Source organism: Triticum aestivum, chromosome 6B (assembly GCF_018294505.1).
Source record: "Triticum aestivum cultivar Chinese Spring chromosome 6B, IWGSC CS RefSeq v2.1, whole genome shotgun sequence".
Classification (NCBI taxonomy): domain Eukaryota; kingdom Viridiplantae; phylum Streptophyta; class Magnoliopsida; order Poales; family Poaceae; genus Triticum; species Triticum aestivum.
In genome coordinates this window covers 533107560-533116715 of record NC_057810.1, presented here as the reverse complement: position 1 = coordinate 533116715, position 9156 = coordinate 533107560, and the positions used below count along the sequence as shown (strand labels likewise).

The 9156-nt window shown below is 48.8% G+C and overlaps 1 long non-coding RNA gene across 1 annotated transcript; it reads left to right on the top strand.

Annotated features, from left to right (window-relative positions):
* The first annotated feature begins 490 nt into the window (after positions 1 to 490).
* LOC123134372 (uncharacterized) lies at positions 491 to 3928 on the top strand. Its single transcript, XR_006465627.1, has 2 exons — positions 491 to 918; positions 3666 to 3928. It is a non-coding gene; the product is annotated as an uncharacterized lncRNA (long non-coding RNA).
* The last annotated feature ends 5228 nt before the right edge of the window (positions 3929 to 9156 follow it).

Sequence of the window (9156 nt, the reverse complement as noted above, 5' to 3'; positions counted from 1 at the left end):
ACTAATGATGCCACGCCAGCACATTTACTGTTGATAAACTCATGTTGATTCAAACCCCGTTCAAAATTCAAAATTTTAAATTAAAGTCAAAAGTATTTTTTTCCTTCAAACTACAAAACAAAAGTGTTCATAATTTGGCAAATGTTCTCTAAGAATTTGTCATGATGAAACCAACCTCTTTTGTATTTCCAAAATGCCCCTGGGATTTAACTTATTGGTCCAGCAACAATTAAAATTGGCCTTTCCAAATTTTTAAAAATTGGTTAGAAAACTCCTTTTGGCCCTAAACTTTTTGTATCATCTAATATTGTTGTGCCTGATTTATGTGCAAAGTTTCATAAGTAACAAAACTCATTTGCTAGCTAGAATAAATAGAAAACAGTAGCGAGAGTGTAAAACAGTAAAAGAATAGAAAATGAATAAAGCCTATTGTGCCACTAGGCCATAAGTGGCCTCAGCACACAAGGCGCAGCCCACCAAGAGCCATCCTCCTCCCTGTTCACAACAGGAGGTCGTGGCACGCATCCGACCACCATGGCCGCGGCTGTGGATGCGTGTTGGACATCCCGCGGCTTACCCCGGCGCCTACTTGACGCCTCCAGCCCCCCTCTCCCTCCCTGGTAACCCAAGTCTCCAAATCCCGCTCTCCCTCGCTCATATCCGATGAACTGGAAGAGACCGAGCTCGCGGTCATCGTCATCGTCGTCGATCCCGCGGCCACCGGCCTCCATTCGTCGCGCCAAGACGTCGAGGAACTCCGCCATCGTCGTCTCCGTCGCCCTCGCCTATCGGTTGGAGCTCGGACGACCTACTACCTCGCCATCGCGCGGTCTTCTCCGCCACGGCAGCCGCATCTCGTCGACGAGCGCGACGCGTCCGGCCACCTAGAGTCGTCCTCGGGCCGTCCCTGCAACGGCAGTGAGCTCCTGTTCGATTCCCCTCCTCCCCCTCTCGAATCCATTTCGTAGGCCGTCGTAAGCCACTGCCGTCGATCTCACGCTCACCAACCGTCGACCGCACCCCGGGCTCCCCTGTCGCATCCTGACCGCGGCACGCACGCCTAGCCTCTCCCTGGGGCTGCGCTCGCCGCTGGCCACCGCACCAACCCGCGCCTCCGGCTCCAGCCGCGGCCGCCGTTCCCCTGCCTGCACGCCGCCTCTGCCCGCTCGTTGCGTGCCCACTGCCGCTGGCTTCTGCTCTGGCTGCTGCTACTGCGCCATTGCTGTCGCCGCCCGCGCCGCGTTTCCCCTACTCGCCATCCGCGCCCACGCTGCCGGCTGGCCGGTTACGCCCTTGTCCCGCCGCTCCCTTCCTAGGTCGCTCGGGCGCGCCTCTGGCTGCGGCTGCCGACGCCTTGTACGGCCGTGCGAGCCCAGCAGCGCCCTTGGTGGCCTCGGGCGCCCGCACCCGTTTAGCCGTGCCCGCTAAACCCGCCTGGGCCACTGGCTCATGGGCCCACGCCCCTGAGAAATTAAAAAAGAAGATTTTAGAAATATAATTAATTAACTAATTATCCTATTAAATAAACTTAATTAACTTAATCTGCTAATTAAACTACCTAATCAGTAATTAGTTAGGTGAGTACATGAAAGGGACTCCCTGGACCCGCATGTCACCCTCTTGTACACCTTTGTGTACACAGATCTAGGTGCACATAGCATTTTAGCTATTTAATTCGGATTAATAACAAATTGAGGATATTCTTTAAATCTTTAAAAAATTATTTAAAATAAACCGTAGCTCGGATGAAAAAGTTTTCTATATGAAAGTTGCTCAGAACAACGAGATGGATCCGAACATGCGGTCCGTTCGTCCTCCACACGTCCCTAGCATAACAAACCTTGAACTTTTCCCCTCCGGTTCATCTGTCTGACAAACGTCCGGAACCGAGAAACTTTTCCGGATGTTTTCCCCCTTCGCCAATATCGCCAAGCACTGCGTTAGAACACCCCTAGCGCTGCTTTTTGTCTTGTCATGCATCTATGTTCTTTGTATGTACTGTTTCTTTCCCCTCTTCTCTCCGGTAGAACCCGAGACCGTTGCTGATGCCCCTATGATTGACTACGTCGACAACGACCCTTCTTCCCTTTCAGCGGAGCTTCCAGGCAAGCCCCCCCTTTGATCATCCCGATATCGCCCATTCCATTCTCTCATGTTTGCATTAAATTTTGCTATTGTTATTGTTTGCTCCTATTTTGATGCATAGCCTGCTTTTCTAACCTACTCATTGTACCTTACCTGCTTATCCTAAACTGCTTAGTATAGGTTGGTCAGTGAGCCATCAATGACCCCCATCTTGTCCTTGTTGCCCCTGCTTCATCTTCGATGACTCGATCAACGTGATCGATGACCAGAGCCTGACACCTCACATCACATCACGCCCCTTTAGTTGCTCGACTCTGCAGAGCTACTATCGAGTGTCGAGGGTGATCCCTCGTAACGCACTCCTGATGATAATTCTGTAGTGTAGCTATTCGGTCGTGGTCATCGAGGGTGGTTCCTCTTTCACTTTTCCCGATACGACTCTGTCGTGCAACACCTCAAGTGTGAACCTCGAGGGTGGATCCTCTTACGCTCACGTTGATGGTTACATCGAGTGGAATCCTCCGTGGGTGATTTCTCGGGTTTTCCCCTTGATATTTGGACACACGGTTACCTTGACTTTACTTGAGACCATTGTTGAAGTCGGGTCGGCCCTGAGGAGTACCCGCGAGTTGATGTGAAAGTCGAGCGGGCCATTGAGCACCCGTGAGTTTTTCACATGGCACGACCGGGCAGTCTGGGCCCTTGCCGTAAGTCCATGAGACGGGGCGACGAGGTCACCTTATCGTGAGTCTCTGCTCGTTTCCGCGAGCCCCCAATGCACTAACAGGTTTGGGTATTTGTTCTGAGTTGGCCTCTGGCCTTTACGCACCAACCACCACGCGAGAATAGATATGGGCCTCGACGTCGCAGTATCAGCCGAAGCTTTGTTAGATGTCCAGTTCAGCAGTGCGGCACGGTCGGATCGTGCTGGCCATCCGAGGTGGTGCTGGTAATCACCCTGCTCGCAACGACCCGGAGTGTTGCAGGCGATGGGCCTAAGACCCTAGAGCACTTAGGATGTAGACCGGCGGGGACCTCTCTGCTGAGCCTAGGTAGGGCTGCGACGTGTTGATCTTTCGAGGCCGAGCATTGACCCCCAGAAAGGTGTGTCTGGCCAGAGTGATCGAGCGTGTTGGGTAACGTGGTGCACCCCTGCAGGGAAGATATATATTTGAATGCCGCGTCCGCGGTAATGGACGTTCAGACTTATATCCTGATCTTATATAACTAGAAATGGATACTTGAGATATGTGGATCCGAGATTGCTTTCTCACAGGGAGTCGAGGAAGGATCTCTGGCCGTTGATTTTACAACATGTTTGACAATTATAAACTGCCATTCTTTACTCTTCTACATGCTGCAAGATGCTTGGAGCTGCTTGAAGATGCTAGTCTTTGATAGGCTAGGCCTTCCCCTCTATTCTGGCATTCTATAGTTCAGTCCACAGATACAAGCCTTCCATTTGATACCAGTGCATACTTAGTATAGATCTGATGCTTGCGAGTACTTTGGATGAGTACTCACGGTTGCTTTGCTACCCCTTTTACCCCTTCTTTCTTCTTTCCGGTTGATGCAACCAGATGATGCGTCCCTGGAGCCAAATGCCACCACCGATGGATGATACTACATGGAGGCCGCCGCCGACCAGGAGTAGTTAGGAGGTCCCAGGCAGGAGGCCTTGCCTCTTCGATCGTGTTGCTTTTGTGTTTGCCTTCTTAAGGCATCCTTGTTTAAATTATGTCTGTGCTCAGATATTGTTGCTTCCGCTGACTCTCTTGTGTATCGAGCTTGTATTCGAGCCCTTGAGGCCCCTGACTTGTAATATGAAGCTTGTATTATTTCATTTTGTGTCTAGAGTTGTGTTGTGATATCTTCCCATGAGTCCCTGATCTTGATCATACACATTTGCGTGTATGATTAGTGTATGATTGAATCGGGGGCGTCACAAGTTGGTATCAGAGCCGACTGCCTGTAGGATCCCCCTTTCCAACTCCTTGGCCGAATTTGAGTCTAGCCTTTGAAAAACTGAATTACTAACATGGCTGTGTGGCTTACGGGCCCACGTCGCCAATTGGGTGGTATTAGGACCTTTTATTCCTCGTCTATACTCTGGGAATCTAATCTCTCTTCTATTCGGGTTAAATGGATTTGCTAACTATAACTCTAGGTTCTCGTAAATACTTCTCCCGGAGAGCCCCTCACTCCATACGATTGCTTGGTGCACCAGAAGATTCTGAAGATACTCTGTGATGTTTATCGAGACCCTTGTGCCCTTCGCCGTTGCGACCCCTACCACCAATAAATCCTTATGGGTGACATCCTACATTTGTTGTTCATACCTTCATCCCCAGTTGTTGTTGTTATTGCAAGATGCCCCGAATTACTCTCTGTTGTCTTGAGAATCAGTTGAGCCTACTGCCCTGTAGTTCTTTGCCATAAGAATACCCCTAAGAATAATTGCTCGCGCTCGCCGAATATACGTTCATCCACAGTTGTTCATGTGTTTCACAAATTTCTTTGGAATGCTATTCGATCTTCCAAAAATCCATAGTAGCCTATTACTCTTGTTCATCCTTACCTACTTACATTATGGTTACTTCCATATGTCTACCAAAGTTCATTAGCATCCTTTGTCATCATAATCTCGAGCATTTGATTCGTTTTTGTTTGTGAGTGCTCGCGATCATCAGTCCGAATTAGAATTCTTTCTTTCGGCTCAGACATCACCCCAGACATGAGCTGGTGTTCGACAAAACAAACCTTGATTGATTGTCGATCTATGTACTTGTATTTGATCAGAGCCTCTACTTCTGATCCACCGTTTTGGAAATCATAATTCCTTTCCATATGAGCTTTGAATTTGTCAGTTGTTTCTATAACCCGACCTCCTTGCATTCTTTCTTCTTCTGTTTGAGTACCGATACTCACATCAGATCCATTGTGGACCTCCAGGTCCTTTGTTGGGTTTTATCCGACAACATCCTTCATATTCAGTAACCTTGTGAGCCTTTCCTCCTATATATAATGCCTTTGGTAAATCGTATCCCCCACTCTCGTCAACCATACTCTGCTTCCAGGCTTGACTGATTTACTCGTGAAGTTTGTGGTATATGTTCCTAATATGTCCCTATGGGTTGAATCCATGTCTTCCCTAAATCTGTGTGAACCCTACGACTCATACTCTACTGGTGTTATGCCAGATAAAATCTCAACAGTACGACTTCGTTGAAAATGAGAAGTGAATGAAAAGTTGTGCATTAGAGAAGTGGGAGTCGACCATGAACATTTATGTTCATGCCCATGGACCCTATGTGGAACTTACCATGGTAGTTTCTTGTAATAATAATCCCCTTGTGATGAGTTCATATTGTATCTATGCTTGGTCCTTGGCAACCATGGTTCCGACCATGACTGTTATCCTTCGATTGCATTTCTAGGATGAGTTAAAGTACTTGTCTTATTTAGATCATTTCACCTGTCAAGCCTCAACTTTGATCTACCTTCGAGTGTTACCCTCTGGTATCTCGAGAATATCACGGAACCACATAACTTCTTATGAGTTCTTCATCAACTGTTATTTCTCACTGGCTCAAAACTTTCCACGGGTTCTGAGTTGTTAGACACTTGAGAACACCGGTAATTGATTCGGCTCTACACTTTCCTTTCCATTGTTTTGTTTAAACTTTCTTGTAACCTAACATATCCGAGCAGTGATAATTCCCTGCTTATGTAAACACCTCGGTGTACAAACTCTGTCAGTAAGACCTTGTTACTATTGTTGATGACATTCCAGTAGACACCGATGGACAAGAACTTTGCCTATTGGTCCGCCTTGTTCAACGAGCAGGAAAATGTTCTCTTCGTCCCTCGCCCTTGGTACCAACGATGTTGCCAACATAACTGACAGGTTGTCCTCTGACCTACCTTGCTATCGTGACCATGCAAATGTTAGCACCCTTCCTGCTTTTTAACCCATATGGTGGGCCCATAACCCACAGTTTCATAGGATCGAAACCTAACTCTCCTATACATCCCTGTTTCCCAAAATTGTTCCTTGCGCTTGGCTTCGTATGTAAATCACGAGCCACCTACCTAGTAATATATTCTGGTATCAGACGCTATACTTATTCCCATTGCTCTGAACCCCTTCCACTCTCTGTTTCAGGCAACGAACGATTGCCTACCAGGTTGAACCTTCTTATTGCACCTGCTTACCTGGATCTCGATGAATTTCTTGAATTTCAACTCGAGGGATGACTCTATGCCACGTTCATTGAGATAGCCCCCAGGTACCTATCTTGTGTTGAGCTCCATCCTTCCTCAGTATTTCCCCTTACTCCACCTCCTAAATCTTGGGATGAGATTTCTTGTAGTGGAGGAGAATTGTGACGCCCGGATATAAGTTACAGTAACCTTTACTAATGATGCCACGTCAGCACGGTTACTTCTGATAAACTCGCGTTGATTCAAACCCCGTTCAAAATTCAAAATTTCAAATTAAAGTTAAAAGTATTTTTTCCCTTCAAACTACAAAACAAAAGTGTTCATAATTTGGCAAATGTTCTCTAAGAATTTGTCATGATGAAACCAACCTCTTTTGTATTTCCAAAATGCCCGTGGGATTTAACTTATTGGTCCAGCAACAATTAAAATTGGCCTTTCCAAATTTTTAAAAATTGGTTAGAAAACTCCTTTTGGCCCCAAACTTTTTGTGTCATCTAATATTGTTGTGCCTGATTTATGTGCAAAGTTTCATAATTAACAAAACTCATTTGCTAGCTAGAATAAATAGAAAATAGTAGCGAGAGTGTAAAATAGTAAAAGAATAGAAAATGAATAAAGCCTATTGTGCCACTAGGCCATAAGTGGACTCAGCACACAAGGCGCAACCCACCAAGAGCCATCCTCCTCCTTGTTCACAACAGGAGGTCGTGGCACGCATCCGACCACCATGGCCGCGGCTGTGGATGCATGTTGGACATCCCGCGGCTTACCCCGACGCCTACTTGACGCCCCGAGCCCCCCTCTCCCTCCCTGGTAACACTAGTCCACAAATCCCCCTCTTCCTCGCTCATATCCGATGAACTGGAAGAGGCCGAGCTCGCGGCCATCGTCATCGTCATCGATCCCGCGGCCACCAGACTCCATTCATCGCGCCAGGACGTCGAGGAACTCAGCCATCGTCGTCTCTGTCGCCCTCGCCTATCGGTTGGAGCTCGGACGGCCTACTACCTCGACATCGCGCGGTCTTCTCTGCCATGGCAGCCGCATCTTGTCGACGAGCGCGACGCGTCCGACCACCTCGAGTCGTCCTCGGGCCATCCCTGCAACGGCAGTGAGCTCCTGTTCGATTCCCCTCCTCCCCCTCTCGAATCCATTTCGTAGGCCGTTGTAAGCCACTGCCGTCGATCTCATGCTCACCAACCGTCGGCCACACCTCGGGCTCCCCTATCGCATCCTGACTGTGGCACGCATGCCTAGCCTCGCCCTGGGGCCGCGCTCGCCGCTAGCCACCGCACCCACCCGCACCTCTGGCTCCAGCCGCGACCGCCGTTCCCCTGCCTGCATGCCGCCTCTGCCCGCTCGCTGCGTACCCACTGCCGCTGGCTTCTGCTCTAGCTACTGCTACCGCGCCATTGCTGTCGCCACCCGCGCAGCGTTTCCCCTACTCGCCATCCGCGCCCGCGCCGTCGACTGGCCGGCCACACCCTTGTCCAGCCTGCTCCCTTCCTAGGTCGCTCGGGCGCGCCTCTGGCTGCGGCCGCCGACGCCTTGTACGGCCGTGCGAGCCCTGCAGCACCCCTGGTGGCCTCGGGCGCCCGCACCCGTTTAGCCGCGCCCGCTAAACCCGCCTGGGCCACTGGCTCATGGGGCCCACGCCCGTGAGATTTTTTTAAAAAAATAAGATTTTAAAAATATAATATAATTAATTAATTATCCTATTAATTAAACTTAATTAACTTAATCTGCTAATTAAACTACCTAATTAGTAATTAGTTAGGTGAGTCTATGATAGGGGGCCCCAGCCCCTATTGACCAGTCAAACGTTGACTGGTCAACTGGGACCCCCTGGACCCGCATGTCACCCTCTTGTACACCTCTGTGTACCCTGATTTGGGTGCACATAGCATTTTAGCTATTTAATTTGGATTAATAACAGATTGAGGATATTGTTTAAATCTTTGAAAAATCATTTAAAATAAACCGTAGCTCAGATGAAAAAGTTTTCTACATGAAAGTTGCTCAGAACAATGAGGCGAATCCGAACACGCGGTTCGTTCGTCCGCCACACGTCCCTAGCATAACAAACGTTGAACTTTTCCCCTCCGGTTTATCTGTCTGACAGACGTCCGGAACCGGGAAACCTTTCCCGGATTTTCCCCCTTCGCCAATATTGCCTAGCACTGCGTTAGAACACCCCTAGGGCTGCTTTTTGTCTTGTCATGCATCTGTGTGCTTTGTATTTACTGTTTCTTCCCCCTCTTCTCTCCGGTAGAACCCGAGACCGCTGCTGATGCCCCTGTGATTGACTACGTCGACAACGACCCTTCTTCCCTTTCAGCGGAGCTTCCAGGCAAGCCCCCCCTTTGATCATCCCGATATCGCCCATTCCATTCTCTCATGCTTGCATTAGATTTTGCTATTGTTATTGTTCGCTCCTATTCTGATGCATAGCCTGCTTTTGTAACCTACTCATTGTACCTTACCTACTTATCCTAAACTGCTTAGTATAGGTTGGTTAGTGAGCCATCAGTGACCCCCATCTTGTCCTTGTTGCCCCTGCTTCATCTTTGACGACTCGATCAACGTGATCGATGACCAGAGCCTAACACCTCACATCACATCACACCCCTTTAGTTGCTCGCGTCTGCAGTGCTACTATCGAGTGCCGAGGGTGATCCCTCATAATGCACTCCTGATGATAATTCTGTAGTGTAGCTATTCGGTCGTGGTCATCAAGGGTGGTTCCTCTTTCACCATTCCCGATACGACTCTGTCGTGCAACACCTCAAGTGTGAACCTTGAGGGTGGATCCTCTTACGCTCACCTTGATGGTTACATCTAGTGGAA